Here is a 15,347-nt window from a genome sequence, read left to right on the forward strand (position 1 = left end):
CTGTATGGACTGGTAGGACTTCATGCTTCTTCCCTGCTCCTCACACCTCTCTCTTGCTTTGGAGCTACCATGAGCTTAGGGCCCCATGGTAGCATCTCCTCTCCTCGTTGTTACCTAAGGGCATTGTATGGCCCCAGTATCTGCTGGACTGCAGGGGCACTGAGCAGTCACACATGGTGCAGCACTAGAGGAACTTACTCCCTCTGCTTCTGGGTCTGTATATATCCCTTCAAACTGGTATGTCAGTGCCTTTTTGCAGTCTCAAAATCTTTGTATTCTGCTTATGTCGTCAGGGTTTGTCGGCCCTGAGCTGGTTTGATGTTCATAGATACTTTTTAACTTGAGGGAGGACATGTCTTAAACAAAGAAAACCAAAAAACAGCTGAACATGATTATATCCCTGTTTGGAAAAGCCTGGGCAACCATCCCTAGGGTAACAAGGAAAAGAGGTCACTGAAGAAATACTGCAACCTACAACAAGAATGGGAGGAGGGTTGAGGTATCTGAAGCATAGGAGCTGTTGACAAGGAAAACTGGAGGCCTTTTAAAGGAAAGAGAAATTGTGCCAAGAATTCTGCCTGTTTTGTCACAGGTACCTTTCTGAAAAAACGAAAGCAGTGCTACAGGAAACGGCTCAGGGTGACACCAGCAGTGGCAACTTGCATGCCTAGGGGAAGTGATCAGTGTAAAATGCAGTTAAAGAAACTGTGTAGTGTTTTTCTTGCTGCAAATGAAAAGTGAATGCCAATTATAAGGTAGTAGAAAGGCAGGAAAGTAGTTTGTTTTTAAAGATTTAACACATGGGGAATGAGGTGAAGACTCAAACCCAGACAGGAGCCCAGAACTGAGAGTCAAAATGAAGGGAGGTCTAAAATCCTTTGAGTTCATTCAGTTTTGTTTGTCTAAGATATTTCAGCAGCTCAGCAGCCTGTAGAGCAGCCTTAGTGCAAATGTGCGTAAGTCTTTATTGATTTTTGTGGAAATGTTCATGTGAATATACTCAATAAAGGATGCATGCTTGAAAATCATTGTTTCATTCAGTTAATGACTATTTCTTGAAGTATTAAGAAATTACATATTGGAAATACCAAGAAAATAAAATGGATGTGGCACGAGGGGAAGGACAGTAGAGGTGGAGGTTGGGGTCTGGTATTAAGAGGCAGGGAACAGTGTGTGCCAAAGGAGCTGCTGAATGGAACTGTGCCAGGAAAGACACTGGAGAATTTACACTGCACGGACAAAGATGATCTTTCTTTCTGCCCACAGTTAGTCTGTTAACAGCTTGCAAGATCACAGTAGACATGAGGAAGAAATAATTTTAAAAGATCCCAGAAACGCTGAGTTGAAAGCAAGGAAGTGAATGTTTATGAGAAACATTTATGAGAATATTAACTGTTGGCAACGTAGGCATCCCTTTCAAGTTGAATGGGAGGAATAGGGTTTAAAATTATAAGGAACCCTTTAAAAATTCATGCCAAGATACAGCCTAATGGGAGCAACAGGGTACTGAAACATATTTCTGAGAGAATTGGTTGCATCCTTGTTTCTTGTGTGTAGAGTAAATTAAAAATGGTATTTAGTAAGAATGATAAAGAAGACATCAGGTGAAAAATGCACTCACACAAATCTGTCAACAGTAATTTATTTACTGTTAGTTGGTCAAATAATGAAGCCCTAGTGAAATATTTTCTCAGGTTTTATTTCCTTTGTTATGGAAATATTGACTGAGTAAGGAAAATTGAAATAAGAAATAATTACTTATGGAAAAGTGCCTGCAGTCTCTGTCTGTATGGACATTATATTGTCTGTATGGACTTTATAAGTATACCTAGTGTATGGTGATTGGAAAATTTATTTTCCAGACAAGGAAAATATTGCTAAGAGCTGTAGAAGGTAGAAGATACTGATATTATAATTTAAACCTTTTTCTTAATTTTTGTTATACTGATCTGTAGTAGTGGCATTGCAGAATGGAGATTTAAGAGACAATGTTGGAAAAAACAACAAAACTATAGGTTATTCATTGTAAAAACAATATGAAGAAGTTGAAACTATTTAGCTCCCATACTTCACAACAGAGGAAAAAACAGGCCATGGTCTTTTAAAATACTTTATAACTTTTCATATACATATGTGTATAATTTTCCAGATACATGTTTTTTTTTTTTTTCTCAGCAGAATTGCCATGTCTGACACTATGAGCCTGAGGACAGGCAGCAAAAAATCACTGAAAGCTACACCTTGTAGCCACCTCTTTGTGTTGTAACTTGTTGGAAAAGACTTTCTAGAAATGCTTCCTTTTCTAACATATTCAAGTTAACCTTTTGATTTAAATATTTTAGGATCTGTGTTACTCATGTTCTATAAGAAATGGATCTACTAAACATCATTTATGTACATAATCCTGCACTCCTAATGTGAAGGATTCTGTTGAGATCCCCTCCTCCTAAGAAGTGTTTAAAACTGCTTTTTAATTTTAATAAATGGTGTCACTCTATGTTGTTTAAAAGATGGTTTCACTTGATCATTTTGAATAATTCCCACAGAAACTGAGTTAGAAGAATAAGAAATCAGAGATAATTTTGGTGTCAAAAATCAATTTCTTCTAAGCCTTGTGTGTGCAAAGTGTGTGAATGAGCTTTGAGACTGGAATTATTATCTTCTACCTCATGATCAGAGATTAATAAAATTTATTTTAATTGGGGATTTTGCAACTCATCTAAGTAGAAAAATGTGAGCAAATGGAGGAAAAAAATCTAGAACTGAATTTTCTAACTAGACTGATACCAATCACTGCAAATATAAACATTCATTGCCTCACTTTCTAGTTTATCAGCATTAAAGATACACATTAAAAAGTCATGTGCACTTCAACATCTGGTAGCCTGTGCTTTTATATTTCAGAACAATATTCCTGACATACAATCATAATAAAGCTGCATCTCATGTAACTGGTAGATATTTTGTGTCTTTACTGGTCTTGGATATGCATTATTGCATCCAATCCTTTCATTTAGCACTAAAATATTATGGGCTGACTCTCATTTGTGTTTCTGTTCCTTTCCAAGTGTCTGGTTGTGTAAAAGAGCTGCAAATTTGGCTGGGGCTTTCATAGATATGGCAGCCTTGATGAGTTCATAATGACTTGTAGTGCCCAATATGTGAATGATGCAGAACAAAAGACAGTGGTTCATTTACTGTCATTTCCTACACTTGCCTCTGCTCATGCAATGTGGCTGTGAAACATTTTCATATTCACAATAATGTGTTTTGCTTGAATTTTGCAGTCATCTTCCACATGTGTAAATGGAGCAACAGGTGTAAGATTCCTGTGTTTTCAAACTTTATCCCTTCCCACAGATGAAATTGCAAAACATAATAGAAGATGAGGGTATACATGCAGACAAGAAAATGTCTGTGCTTATGTTTTTTAAGATATTGCGTATTAAAAAAACAAGCCCAGTCCTTTTGATATGAAGACGACTTTAGACAGATAAAATTATAGATGTAGAAATACTGTAGTATGCACTCAAATGCAGGCTTGGCATAGCACCACATAATAAATTAACAAATGTTGTTCATAATGCTTGTTGCAATTAGAGATTGGATTTAACTGCAGTGAGTGACATGACCAGATGACATCAGGGGAAAATAAAAGCTCTTTTGTCAATACTCTTGTTTTCTATCTTGCTACTTGTCATTAAAAAGTCAATATTAAGTCAAAAGTTTCTGTTTAATAGGATGCAGGATCATATGCCCAGCATTTTCTGAAACCTGTATCTCAGCTGTAAATGTGTGTTCACTGTATTCAGAATATTTACGAATAGTGGTCACCAGTGTGTATTCCATTCTTCCTGTCATATCTGTTCAGATCTGCAGATCTGTAGATGCTCTTCTGCTTGAACAAACTAGTGTAGTTCATGCAAAATTACACATAACTGAACCCAAATAACACATGTTTTGTTTTAGTTTCCTGTTTGGGTTCAGTTGTGACTAAATCTTTCTGCTTGTGCCAGTTACAGTTCACTATGTGTAAATAGTAAATATGATGTATAGGTATCCTCAGTCTTACTGCTCCTGTGAGACTCTTCTTTCTGATATGGTCATACAGAAAACTAAAATTTCCCATCCACAAAGCATGTAGACCACAGAAAACTACTAAGTGAGTCAGTTAAAGAGATGGTAAGCATCTACCATTCAGTTTTCAAGAATTCTTTGCAGGAAATTTTGTGTCTCAAAATTAAAGGTAATTAAAGGTAAATGTAAAGGCAGAGATCTTTACAGCAAGTCACTGTACCAAAGGAAATGAGGAGAAAAAAAGAAAATTTCTGGCCTTCTAAATTCTCTAATGAGTTGAATGAAGAAGAAAGAAAGGAGTTATAGTCTACTTTAAAATCTTAATAAATGTGAAAGGACTAAACCAAAATCAATGATAGGTTTCAAAAGTAGATCACCTTTCAAACACTAATGCGATTATGAGAATCAAAAGCAGCAAATCATAAAAATAATGGTAAAACGTGTGTGATACTTCAACATGGTTAACTGAAGGCAGGTGTGAACGAACAAGCTTTAGTGGTTAGTTCATATATCTCTTGTAGAATACTTGGGGACTGGTTTGGAACATTTTTAAAGATAATGGTTTAAAAGAACCCCATTAACTGCATTTTGTTTTGGTTTTGTGGGTTTTTTTTTTTGTTGTTTTGTTTTGTTTTGTTTTGTTTTCCCCGCAAATATGTTAGTTTTATGAAGTAAAAATATACAAATGCTTCCTCATAAACATGTAGATGCTTCTTCCAGGTAAGGTCTGGAGCAAAACCAATGGATAAAAGATTGTCTCAGTGGAAGCAAAAGGAGAACCTATACATTTGAGACACCCCTCTGAGAATGGTTCCTGTTTTTTCCCCCTATTCTGCCTTGGAGATATGAATATAGCAATGCAATTCCACCTTAAAAGGGCCAGCATTCTCAGTAGATTTCTTGTCAGTGTAACAGGATGTGTGCATGTGTGGGGGGTTGCCTGGGACAGAGCAGTGATTCTGTACACTTGTCAGTGGAGGGGCTCAGAAATTTTGAGCAGAATGTTTTTCAGAAAATGCCAATTAATTCAGTTGTAAATGTTATGTGGGAATGTGTCAGGATTGACTATACTTTGTTTGTTTTGCTTTCAATCAAAACAAAGCATTCTGATAACTTTTTTATAATCTTGTCATGACAGAATATTTGAATGTTTCATTTTGGAAGACATTTCATTCAGGATTGTGTTCAATATTATAAATTGGGGGGAAAAAAATCAGAATTAAAACTTTTCATCTAAGTTTACCTTAGGTGAATTTAAAAAATAGTCCTACTATTTCCTCTGCTTCAGTTTAGGACAGGTGAAATTTTAATGTATCAGTGCTTTCTAGGAGATGAAAATTCTACTTTCATTAAAAGTATCTGACAGAAGTCTATCTCTCATTGTTTAAAAATGAAAGTTTTACCGTTTTCAAAACAAATTAAACATGTAGTTAAATGAGTGGAAATAATTTTTGGAGTTGTTCATTTACATATTTTTAAAAATTGGGTTTTTTATGTATTAAGTTGTTGAAAAGATTTTTCTAAATGTCCAAACCAATATTTGAATATTTGAGTCCTGTCATTGGGCACAACTGAGAACAGCCTGGTTTCCTTCATTATTTCTCATCAGGTGTCTACACACACTTATGAGATTGTCCCCGGAATCTTCTCCAGGCAGAAGAATCTCAGCTCTCCTCACATGAGATGCTCCAGTCCCTCAGTCATCTCCACAGCCCTTCACTGTCTTTCTTCCAGTAAGTCCATATCTCGCCAGTACTGGGGAATCCAGAACTGGGCTCAGTATTTCAGACATGGCCTCAGCAGTATTGGGTAGAAATAAAAGGTAACACCCTTCAATCTGCTGGTAATGCTCTTCCTAATGCAGCCCAGAATGCTGTTGGTCACCTCTGTCACTATGGTTTATTGCTGGTTGACATTCACCTTGTTTCCCACCAGGATCCCAAGCTCTTTCTCTATGCAGCTGTTCCTCAGAAACTCAGTGAGTACTGGTGCATGGGGCTATTGCTCTGCCTTAGCAGATATGTTGGCAGAACTTTGCATTTCCCTTTTCATATTCCTCTCTGCCCAGTTCCACCATGTGTCAATGTTCACTTCCTCCAATTTTGTATCTCTGAATTTGCTGAGGGTTTGCTTTACCCCACTGTGGAGGTTTTTAATGTAGAGGTTAAACAATATTGGCCTCCCTGTTCACTCCTGGGATACACCACCAGTGAGGTGCCTCCAACTGTACTTTGTGCTATTGATCACCACCCCCTGGGCCTGGCTGTTCAGCCACGTTCAATCCCCCTTGCTGTCAATTTACCAAACCCATACAATGCCTCCTTGTCTTCCAGATTGTTATAGGAGTCTGTGCCAAAGGCCTTAATAAAGTTGAAGCAAACAACAGTCAATGTTGTTCCCATCATCTGACAAGGTGATTTCATTGTGGGAAGGTATCTGCTTGGTTAAGCATTACTTCCACCAGGTAAAGCCACATTGACTTCTGATCACCTTGTCTTTCATGTGTTTGGAAAAGGCTTCCAGAATTAGTTGCTTCCTAATCTTCACAGGGACTGATACAAGGCTGACCAGCCTGCAGTTCCCCTGATTTTCCTTTTTGTTCTTCCTGAAATAACATTTGGTTTCTTTGAAGATAAGAGTATAGCAGATAGGAGCACTTTTTTAATATTTCCTTTATGTTCACATTTTCCCTTTTGCTATGGACAGACACATAGCATTCCTGCATTCATTTATTCCCTTCCTAAGTGCACAAGCAAGGCTATGGCTTTCCTTGACATATGCACAGTCATTGCTCTGGACTCCTGCTCAAAACAGTGGGTAGATGAAGAAACAGAATACTCAGATAGTACCCCAAAAGAGCTTTTTTCTTCACCCTGCTTCTGTTTTTAATGTACATGCAGAGGTTATTTAACTTTTACTACAGATAAGAGAAAGAGAGCCAAAGGGCTTCTTTCTTCCCAAATAAAAGAGTTCTCTGGACCCCTCAGTCTTCATGGCTGAGCCTACAACTGACCTAGATTGTCTTCCTGGTTGGGCTTAAGAAAAGATTAGATTAGATATTGGGCTTAAGAAAAGATAAGATTACATCCTGTAATGTAACTGCTCTGTCATGAGTTCAGTGACATATGCAGCCCAAAACCAAGAAGGTTTTCAAATTTATGATAGAGACAAGTAATAGAGAGTCTGTTGCTCCATTTAGCACTGTTGCCTGCATGCTGGCTCTGAACCAATCTGTCAGCAATCTGTCTAAGGCTGAAGTCTTTGTCAAGGATAGGAAACAATATGAAGATGTAGAAAGCTCCTGCTCATGTGGAAACTTGCAAACACGCAGAACCAGGACAGCAGAGAAATATCTGAATACGACTGTTGAGATAAAGGAACATTAAACCCCAGAACTATGTCCAGTAACAGTGAGGCATGATTTAATGGAAATTTTTATTTAAATGGTTATGGGAAAATTAGGAAAGAAAAAATTTAGCTGGAAATAGAATTGTCATCTTCTAGAGACCACCAGGCTAGATAAGAATAATAAAATATTCCAGATCAACCCATCTGGTATTCAAACCACATAGTTCTTTTACCCATGGGGAAATTTTAAATATGTGGACATCTGCTGCATTACAAACATTCAAACTTCATTCATTAAAGGGCAGCTCTACTCTTTAAAGCAGATAAGTGAGAATGATCTCTAAGACCTACATGTTTTGTGACCTTTCAAAGGTCATGCTACCTGCTTACTTGTTAGAAGATTCTGTAATACCAGAACACAACCTTATTTCCTCAAGGTAGCCAGAATTTTCTGCATGGTACGTTTGCACCCTAATCTTTTCTAGGTATTTTTAAGTAATCAGAAAGAAGAAAACATCACTGTTGGAGAGGCAGAAGGAGAAACAGAAACAGATTCTCACTTGGTCTTGCTATCTTTGATCCTTTGGGGCTCATTTTTTCTGTACCCTTACCACCTCGGATCAATACAAGCCATAGAAGGGACATAGCTAAAACAGCCCCTTTGCCTCTTGCCCTTAGAAGCTGATTTCTTGTTACCTTATTCTAGAAGTCACAGCCTGAACCTAACAGTATGAAAAGCAGCCATGAGCAATTATTTGGTGGAGAGCTGCTATACAGTCTCCAGAAGAGAATAATGAAGAAATTTTAATTCTATGCTACAGACCTGAAGTGGATCTTAAAAAGAAGGTGCTCAGGAGTGAACTGTGAAGAAACCACAGTGTTAACCTATGATGGGGGAAACAAATTAAATTCAAGGGGCTTATTCTTGATTCTACCATCCATTCTGCTTGTTAATGTAACCAGTTAGATGAGCAAAGTAATTTTTGAAGTATATATTGCTCTCACAAGCTTTCAGCTGCTCTTACTGCATGCAAAATTAACCTGTGAAAAAGTTCTAGAATCTATCCTCAAATGTAGATTGGAAAGGGTAGCTATAATGTAGGTAAATAATGCCCAATTTTTGCTCCCATCAGCCAAAATAGCTATATAAAATCTATTTTTAAAATGAAGGGAAGGGAAGGGAAGGGAAGGGAAGGGAAGGGAAGGGAAGGGAAGGGAAGGGAAGGGAAGGGAAGGGAAGGGAAGGGAAGGGAAGGGAAGGGAAGGGAAGGGAAGATTTGTAAAATCACCATTTATCATCCTAGATCACATTTTTGATATATGAAGTGTATTATTTTTGTACAATCCAAAAAAGGCTCCTAATGTTTTAAAGTATAATTAGACTATACTGTAGTATTAAAAAACCCCCCAAACTATTCTGAGGAGGTATATTCTATATTCTTCCTTCCAGAAGGCAGCAGACACTTGCTGGGTCATTATTGAAAGGACCTAAATTTTCCGTTTTAGGAATTTAGGAGTAAGTAGAAGAAAGTAAACTAGCCCTTATTCTCCTGTACAATATCAGAGATGCTGTGCTTAATTTATTTTTCAGGTTATGACAATTACATACCTTATCTGTTGAGACATTTCTGAAATGTGTTTAATACAACATTTGTTGTATTAAAAAATTGCTGTCATTAAAATATAGTTTAAGAACATAATCTAGTCCTACAAAGGTAATGAAACATATTGTATTGTTACAAGCCTCAAAGCTCTCAAAAGCAGAATTCTGAGCAAAATCACATTGTTGTTAATATTATTATTTAAAAAAAAAGATTGCTTTTCTCCTTTTTCATTGTCAAATATGAAAGAGTATCCAATTATATGTTATGCCCATTCTTTGTCCCCTCCCTGTTTTTACATAGGATGGACTGTGCCCTCCCAGTGGAGAAGGCCTGCACAGCCAAGGAGTCTGCTCTCTGTAGGCTGCCTTCAATAGCTGCAGAAATTGGAGCATGCACAAGGAGGCTGGGGGTGGGCTAGGCTGGAAAACAAAAGTTCCTCTTTGGATGCTGTTCAGATAATTGAATTTTATTTGTTGTAGACATGTGAGAATTCCCTAAATCAATTGTTTTATGCATGATCACTTTAAAATTGTTCTGCTACCAGTTTACACTTTTGCCTGTGGATGGCATGGAATCAATGGGATCCCAATGTTGGATACATAAAATGCTGCATATCATCAAGTGCTCCTAAAAACCCAGCTATGAGGCATCCCAAAATGGACACCCATATTTTTGTCTTTAATTGCCCTTTGTTTCTGCTGTAGCTCCACAGCTTGGGGATAGCCAACCTTGTGTCTTCACAGGAATACTACAAACATAAATTAGTTGACATTTTCAAATAACTTAGATTTTCAAATAAAGTTACGATTTAAAGATCTAATGTGTTAAAGGAAACATATAGAGAAGAGACCTGAAATGACTTATTGAAAAAACTTTACTCTCAGTTTTCTTTTGTTCACCTGACATACAGAATCTTATATTCCACAGAGAATGAGATTCTACCTTCATCTTGTACTGTCTTTGTTCATCAAGCACAGCCCTCTTTCCAGTTCAGCAGGGAACTTGGTACTCAGTAACATTTAATAACTATGGAAGCCAGTCAAATTTAATGATGCCACTAATGGGGGTAAAAAATCAAGTATGTGCCTAAACACCGCGTTCTGGACATTACCTAACACATACAGTGCTCGATTAATATGCACAATTTCAGTCAAATATAAAATGGAAGACCTTTTACATGTGTAAAGCTCTGATAAGAAGATGTAAAATTGCAAAGCTCAAACGTAAGGTACACAGTATAGGAGATAACTAAATGAGTATTCTATTTGCAACAAATTCCATCCCTGTGGGTGATATAGTCCTGGACCTTTGCATCTGAAAAGAAGCAAGAATGATACACTGAGCTAAAGCTCAGTGAATCTGCTTTTTAAGAAAGACATTGATTCCACTCCCACCCGTTCTCAAGAGTTTGATTTCAATCTTCAGGAATACAGCACACTTCAAGTCCAATAAGGTTATTTTTTTAAATGACATATATTGTATCATTATCTTATATACACCAAAACAGATGCAAAAGTTAGGAAGACTGTTTATTGTTTTTGTTTGGTTGGGTTTTTTTTTTTGTTTGTGGTTTTTTTTTTTTTTTTTTTTTTTTTTTTCTGGAGAAATGCTGTCATGACACAAAAAAGTAATGTGGATTTCATCTGCACAGAAGGTGAATATTCTAGCGTGCAGAAAATTTTCCATGCTGCTATGACACAGCCAGGGGCACAAAGGTAGCTCTGTTACACCTGTGTGTCCAGTGTTGCTTCTGGCATGACCCTTGCTATAAAGACCATAAACTCCTCTTCAGTGCTCTTTTACAGAGCTGCACTTTAGCTTAGCTCTGATTTGTGTCCCACTAATGGGTTTTCCTTTCAGGATTTTCTTTGAAATTGGACATCCATCTATCTATCTATCTATCTATCTATCTATCTATCTATCTATCTATCTATCTATCATCATCTTTAAATGGATAACAGTTAAAGCAACAAATAATTGAATTCTGGCAACTCTTAACACTCAATTGGAAATACATCCTACTCAATACAAGCATTTTTCAGAAGTATTTCCTTACAAGGAATAGAACCTGTGATGGATTTCCACATTTTTTTTCCAATTTACCAGCACTGCACCTTCTGAGATATCAGCACCTTGGTCCTCTGTTACAGTGTTCTTCAGCTGTAAGGTTTTTAGATGCAATCTTTTTCATGGAATCTTTTGCTCTTTTGATATGTGATGTGTTATAATTCTCTTCCTGAGAAAGTTTTTTTTTAAATCATTTTTTAATATTGTGGGGGTTTTTTAGTGGCTCTTGACACCATTTACCCTTTGCTTACTTTATTTTCTTTCTGTTTGAGAAATCCTTCATTGCTTTTCCTATGATGTCTCTAAACTTGCCTGCTGAAATCCTGTTAAGCTGATAAAATTTTATTATTTCTCCATCAGTACCCACTTCAATATGCTTTAAATACTACATGCATACTTCCTTTTCCCTTGACTCATACTGCTTTTTTTTTTCCTGCTCTCTGTCTTTCATTACATACAGGATTTTTGCCTATTGTAATTTTTGGAGGTATTTTGAAGAAAGTTATTTTTCTTTGTTTGGTTTTCTTTCTTTCCCTTCATTCTACTTATTCTTACTTCTCCAGATTTCTATATGGTTTATAATAAAACCAGATACTATTCTGACAAGCTTTGTGCTGCCACATGAAGAAAAGCTATAGAAACAATGGTTTTTGGTAGACCTAAATTTTAGTACAATATTTAGTACTAAATATTGTTCTTGAGGCAAATTTGAATTTGCTTAAGCAATATGTCTGCTCATCCAGTAACTGTCTTATTGCAGATGCAGTTTTGCCTCTGAATTCAAACATATATTCATAAACTGTGTTTTTATTTTTAATACTTTATGAGGGCTGTGATTTAAAGGCATTGGTGCTATTTAATCCTGTCTGTTGTTTTCTTCATGAATTGATAGTTTCTTGTTATGTATTTAATTACCATTTAATTTGTAAGCTCTTTTCCAACCACTTTATGAATCTCCCTTTCTTTTGTTAATTGCTTTGTAATGAGAAGCATGTGAAAGAAAACATAAAGGTCATCATGTAGTTGAAAAATGTTCTTGACACATCTTGGCCTCTTTTATGACTGCTGGACTGTTGCCATTTGCTTCAAGGGTGGTGTGAACAGGGTCTGGAGGGTAATGTCCTTCTCTCATCATTGCAGCATGAATACACCTCCAAGTCAAAAGACTAATATCTGATACATGTGTTTTCTTATGCTCTCAAATAGCCACAATCAAAACCCAGGCTCTAAATGTATTCATTTCATTGCAGGGCATGTTTTACAAATTCTGGTTGTTGTGAACTAACTGTGTGAGCTTTTAGTGCTTGTCTGGCTCTCCATTTAAGCACATGAATGACTTGATAGTTTTGGTTGTGATAAGCAGCAAAGATACACAAGCATCTAAGGCCTTGGAGGGAAAAATATTCTTCTGGATAACCCAGGATGAGATCATGTAAAGTTTAAAAGAGATTCACAAAAGCCCAGTGTTTTGAAACACACATCAGTTTTCAGAAAGAGCTCAGTATGTCCAATTTGCACAACTAAACATGCCAGTATTTTAGGGGAATGTAATCCTTCAAGTGCAGAGTGAAAGATCGTTGTTAGCTGTGTGCCCTGCTGATGAATTTTATTTTAATTGTATTCCTGAATAATAATTCTGGACTTGATTCTTGCATTTTAAGTTATATACTGGGACATGATGGAGGCACAGTATTCCAAGCTTGTGGATATCTGTAGTACTGCCAATTTCTGCAGGGCTGCAAGAATTTTTCAAGTATAATCTGGTGCATGAAATTCACACAGCTTGACCACAAATCTGTTAAAAATATATCAATGAGCAATTTATGATTTTTTAAAATTAATGTGAATATAGAAGATGTTGAGTAGGTTTCCCTACAGCAAATGTTAGACTAAGTGGGACATCACCCATTCGCTACTTATGGTATTTCATTGGCCACTTAAAACTTCAGCTTTCTTTCATTCAGATGTATCCAATTATCCCTTTTTTTTTTAGGTTAACAAATGTATGTTTGTCAGGCTTTCTGAGCTATATTTACTACTTTCCATAAATATTCAATTCGAATATTACAACTTATTTTTTTTTAATGGCTTGCAGCATATCTAGTAAAGTATTATTCTTGGGTTTGGAATAATGACTGGCTTAAGAGTAATTTAGCAGACATAAATAAAAAGAATAAATGAATATAGTTCTGCTTTTCAAAGGACTTAAGTGTCCTGCTTGTTTCCCACTACCGTAAGTTATCATTCATAGATACCTTAAATTTGTTTTGAAGTTCATTTTAGTACTAAAAAAAATTCCAGAAAGCTATATTAAGAATGACTTTATTCATGTTGTGACTTAGGAACAAATCTGATTTAAAATACTTTTTCATGGCTATTGGAAAGGATCTTCTGTGCCCTCCTTGGAGAAGCCAAATCTTTCATCTGGAATTTAATTATTCAAACAAACAAACAAAGAAACAAAAAAGCTTTATTTTGGGTTAGTTAGAATGTTGCTGCATGATATAGACAGAAAAATGTTCTCAAACAACCACTGCAGAAAAACATAATTATGCTCACAAACAGAGTCGTTAGAGATGAATGAGCAATGAGTGGACAGAATGTGTTGCTTGATAAATTTAGCTCTGCCTCTGACTGCTGCTTGTTTGTGAGCTGCTTTGGTCTTCCTTGAATCCGTTTGTTCCTCTAAATTAGCCTCCAGTCATGGCGGCAGCTCTTGAGTGTTCCCATGGCCCTGGGAGCAATGCCAAACATGTTCTGCTGCAAGCAGAGCCCTCGGAACAGGCTGGAGGGGATGGGCCAGAGTCAGCATCCGGTCATCTTAGCTCGGCCTTTGGGCAAAGCCTGAATATTCGTCTCCTTTTGATATAAAGCCAAATAAATATTATGGATATATGATAATTCGGACACATTACCCAGGTATAGAAAACAGACTGAAAACATGGAATGTCTCGATCTCATCAAAGGCAAACATCTCAGCCAAACATGATGGAGAAACTGTCTCTAAGACACATCCTAATCTCAGCAGAATGGAAAAAAAATGGAACCTCTGTGTATGAAAATCTACTGGTGCAGTTCCTGTCTTTGAAACAAGCAGTGAGCAAACTTGCTACCAGCATGTGTGTTCTCACTGAAGAAATACAAATTGAGTCTATAGAGAACCTGAAGGAGCCCATACCAGCTCTCAGGAGTGACATTAAAATGATCCTTACACTGAGGTATTTCAGTAGGAAAATAAGAAAGAACTCCCCTTGTAACACAGCTGCCAACAGTGGGATCAGAACAATCAGCTCATTGTACTCACAATGGTATTTGCAAGAATAATCTTGAGAAATGGAATTCCTACCTACTAGATCAGCCATGAGCTGCCTTAAGACAACATATTAACACAGAGCCTAAGGGAGCCCAGTTGTGATTCAGGCCACTGTTGTGCAAGAGAGAAAAGAGCTCCTTTAGAGATGTGAAAATAAGAGACAAGGCACAGCTAAAACAGAGAATCCAAAATAGGCAGGATGAAGAAGAACACTGTGAAGAACACAATGATGTTGGTCACCTAGAGCTGGCTTTAAAAAAGCATTGATGGAAGTATAAAGACAGCACTGATATTGTAGCTCTGTTATAAGATATACAGTCATATTAAGGAAACAGATTTAATGAGTATCATTGTGGTGACGGGGGTAGAGACACAGATTCAGAGACATTTTCAAAGCAGCAGAACCACTTGTGAAAGCAATATTTTTTAAAAGAGCCTAAGAAAGCAACCAGCTAACCAAAGTACAACAAAATTCCAGTGAACTATTAAAACAAGAGAAAGTGTAAATTAAGTGTAAGTTATTTCTATGTCAGGAATTCTGAAAAAAGCCAATTGATGCAAAGTTGTATTTTACTAGGTACAGGAACTTTTTACCTCATCAAGATCCCATCTGATTTTTACAGTTTTATATATGCTCAAGAGTTACACAGAGTTTTTAGTAAGAAAATACAAAGATGTTACAGAAAAACAAGTGGCTTAAATATTTTTGGTTTGTCAGCTGCTTGAGAAGAGCTGAAAATACATGATTTTGCAAGAAGATATGAGATTATATAGCTCAAGAGAGTACTGTGGTCACAATGAAAAATTTGGATTTCCAGGAAAAGTACTAAACTTTGTCTTTGCAGAATGTAACAAGGGAATGAGAGCTCTGCCTAATTTGTTATGCTATTCAGAGTCTACAGCTGACCAAAAGGAAGTTGTAATGAAGAGGTTATTGG

General features: G+C 36.7%; 1 long non-coding RNA gene across 1 annotated transcript in view; it reads left to right on the forward strand.

The window, feature by feature from the left end:
* The window catches only part of LOC135306956 (uncharacterized), a 117,552-nt gene extending 111,333 nt beyond the window's left edge, over positions 1 to 6,219 (forward strand). Inside the window, exon 11 of the long non-coding RNA XR_010367709.1 lies at positions 5,687 to 6,219. This is a non-coding gene — a long non-coding RNA (uncharacterized LOC135306956). The remainder of the gene's footprint in view (positions 1 to 5,686) is intronic.
* The last annotated feature ends 9,128 nt before the right edge of the window (positions 6,220 to 15,347 follow it).

The sequence above is a fragment of the Passer domesticus genome, chromosome 1, assembly GCF_036417665.1.
Source record: "Passer domesticus isolate bPasDom1 chromosome 1, bPasDom1.hap1, whole genome shotgun sequence".
Classification (NCBI taxonomy): Eukaryota; Metazoa; Chordata; class Aves; order Passeriformes; family Passeridae; genus Passer; species Passer domesticus.